We start from the raw sequence: 3512 nt of genomic DNA on the forward strand, positions 1-3512 counted from the left end.
TAAAATGAGATACCGAAGATGGAACTTCTTACACCTGGCAGAGGGTTAACCACGGACAGTAGGACTGTAACACTGGGTTTCCTGTTAGGAGTGTTAACCTATTGTGTTAAGACATGTGTAGCTATGTCCAATTATGAGTTGTTATGAAGTGGTAAACCAATGCTGTGTGTACATGTGTCACCCAGAACTGTATAAAGGTAGCTGTACTGTTGCAATAAAGCAAGCTGGTATCCTGAAACCTATGTCGCCTCCCGCCTCGACCGCGACAGCCACCATCAAAATTTTGATTGTTTTGGCCATGGGGCAAACTCCATAGTACCCAGTCTTCTTAAATCAGATGGGCTTTATGTATCTAGGAAGAGCAAAAGGACTGTAGCCCATAAGTTAGCAGGGCTCATCAGGAGGGCTTTAAACTAGGTTTGAAGGAGGAAGGGATTGAATCTAGGGTCTCCAAAGAGAAGCCGAGGGATGAAAAGCCTGAGTTAAGAGTAAAATCAGCAGCCCAGCTGAAGTGCATGTACACTAATGCACACAGCATGGGCAACAAACAGGAGGAGCTGGAAGCCATCATGCAGAAGGAAAGCTATGATGTAGTTGCCATCACAGAAACGTAGTGGGATGACTCACATGACTGGAGTGCTGCCATGGATTGCTACAAGCTCTTCAGAAAGGATAGGCAGCGTAGGAGAGGTGGAGGGGTGGCTCTATATGTTGGAGAGTCTCTTGACTCTGTAGAACTTGAGGTCACCAATGATAAGGTTAAGTGTTTGTGAACCAGAATCAGGGGGAAGACCAACAAGGCTGACATCCTGGTGGGAGTCTGTTATAGACCACCCAACCAGGATGATGAAGGGGATGAATCATTCTACAAGCAGCTGGCAGATGTCTCAAAATCGCCAGCCCTTGTTCTTGTGGGAGACTTCAACCTGCCGGATATCTGCTGGGAGCTCAACATGGCAGAGAAGAGGCAGTCTAAGAGATTCCTAGCATGTATAGAGGATAATTTCCTGCTCCAGCTGTTAAATGAACCTACCAGGGGTGGGGGCCCACTAGACCTGTTGTTTAAAAACAGAGGGGCTAGTGGGAGATGTAGTGGTCAGAGGTCGCCTAGGGCACAGTGACCATGAAATAATAGAGTTTGCAATACTCAGGGATGCAAGGAAGGCCACCAATAAAACCTCTACGCTGGACTTCCGGAGGGCAGATTTTGGCCTGTTCAGAAGACTGGTCCAGAGCATACCCTGGGAAAAAACCCTTGATAACAAGGGGATACGGGAGGGATGGACGTGCTTCAAGAAGGAAGTCTTGAGTGCACAGGAACAGGCTGTACCAATGTGCCAAAAGGCAAGCCGGCAGGGTGGACGACCGACTTGGTTGAACAGGGAGATTCTGAAGGAAATCAGGGATAAAAAGAGAGCTTACCAACTGTGAAAAATAGGGCTGGCTACTCAGGATGAGTTTAGGAATATAACTAGGTCATGCAGAAAGAAAATTAAAGAGACAAAAGTGCAATTTGAAGTCATTTTGGCTACTTCTGTTAAGGATAACAAAAAGTGCTTCTATAAATACATTAATAACAGAAGGAGGGGCAAGGAAAACCTCCATTCCTTGTTGGACTTGGGGGGAAACATAGTTAATAGGGATGAGGAGAAGGCTGAGGTACTTAACACCTACTTTGCCTCAGCATTCACCAGTAGGACAGGTGGCCCTCAGGACAACTGTCCTCTGGAGCCAGTAGACAGGGACAGGAATCTGAACAGCCCCCCTGTGTTCCAGGAGGAAATAGTGACTTACTGAGCCACCTGGATCCACACAAGTCCATGGGATTAGATGGGATCCATCCTAGGGTGATGAGGGAGATGGCAGAAGAGCTTGCCAAGCTGCTCTCCATCATTTACCAACAGTCCTAGCTCTCTGGGGAGGTCCCAGATGATTGGAAGTTGGCAAATGTCACGCCGATCTAAATAAAGGGCTGCAAGGAGGACCCGGGAAACTAGAGGCCTGTCAGCCTGATCTCAGTGCCTTGCAAGGTTATGGAGCAGATCATCCTGAGTGCAATCACATGGCACCTACAGGATGGACAAGGGATCAGACCCAACCAGCACGGGTTTAGGAGGGGCAGGTCCTGTCTGACCAACCTGATCTCCTTTTATGATCAGGTGACCCACCTGGTGGATAAGGGGAAGGCTATGGATGTAGTCTATCTGGACTTCAGCAAAGCCTTTGACACCGTCTCCCATAATATACTCCTGGAACAGCTGGCAGCCCACAGCTTGGACAGGTGCACTCTGTGCTGGGTTAAGAACTGGCTGGATGGCCAGGCCCAGAGAGTGTTGGTGAACGGGGCTGCATCCAGTTGGCAGTCGGTCACCGGTAGTGTTCCCCAGGGGTCAGTGCTGGGCCCAGACCTGTTTAGCATCTTTATCGATGATTTAGGTGAGGGGATTGAGTCCACCATTAGCAAATTTGCAGATGACACCAAGTTGGGAGGGAGTGTCAATCAGATGGAAGGCAGGAGGGCTGTGCAGAAGGACTTGGACAGACTGGAGAGTTTGGCTGATTCCAACGGGATGTGGTTCAACAAGGCCAAGTGCTGGGTCCTGCACTTTGGCCACAACAACCCCATGCAGGGCTACAGGTTGGGCACAGAGTGGCTGGAGAGCAGCCAGGCGGAAAGGGATCTGGGAGTGCTGATTGACAGGAAGCTAAACATGAGCCAGCAGTGTGCCCAGGTGGGCAAGAAGGCCAATGGCATCCTGGCCTGCATCAAGAACAGTGTGGCCAGCAGGAGCAGGGAAGTGATCCTTCCCCTGTACTCTGCGTTGGTGAGGCCACACCTGGAATATTGTGCTCAGTTCTGGGGCCCTGAGTTCAGGAATGATATTGAGGTGCTGGAGCAGGTCCAGAGAAGAGCAACCAGGCTAGTGAAGGGACTTGAGCACAAGTCCTATGAGGAGAGGCTGAGGGAGTTGGGATTGTTTAGCCTGGAGAAGAGGAGGCTCAGGGGTGACCTCATCCCTCTCTTCAACTACCTGAAAGGAGGTTGTACCCAGATGGGGGTCTGTCTCTTCTCCCAGGCAACCAACAATAGGACAAGAGGGCACAGGCTTAAGCTCTGCCAGGGGAGGTTTAGGTTGGATATTAGAAAGAAGTTCTTTCCAGAGAGAGTGATCAGGCATTGGAATGGCCTGCCCAGAGAGGTAGTGGATTCACCGTCCCTGGAGGTTTTTAAGAGGAGGTTGGATGTGGCACTGAGTGCCATGATATAGTAATCACAGTGGGGTTGGATCAAGGGTTGGAGTTGATGATCTCGGAGGTCTCTTCCAACCCATTTAATTCTATGATTCTATGATTGCAACATCTATCTATACATATTAATGATAGGTGGAGTACAGGCAGAGCACAGGCAGAGCTTGGGGCAGTGCTTTTCTTGGCCCTCAATTTTGAGGGTAGATCCAGCCTTCAGCCTTGGGTCTGGGGTCGTTTTTCTAGTCTTCCTCTTTCTGACCTCT

The sequence above is a fragment of the Empidonax traillii genome, unplaced genomic scaffold, assembly GCF_003031625.1.
Source record: "Empidonax traillii isolate 1590-97213 ecotype Southwest subspecies unplaced genomic scaffold, ASM303162v1 scaffold1691:size291431, whole genome shotgun sequence".
NCBI lineage: Eukaryota > Metazoa > Chordata > Aves > Passeriformes > Tyrannidae > Empidonax > Empidonax traillii.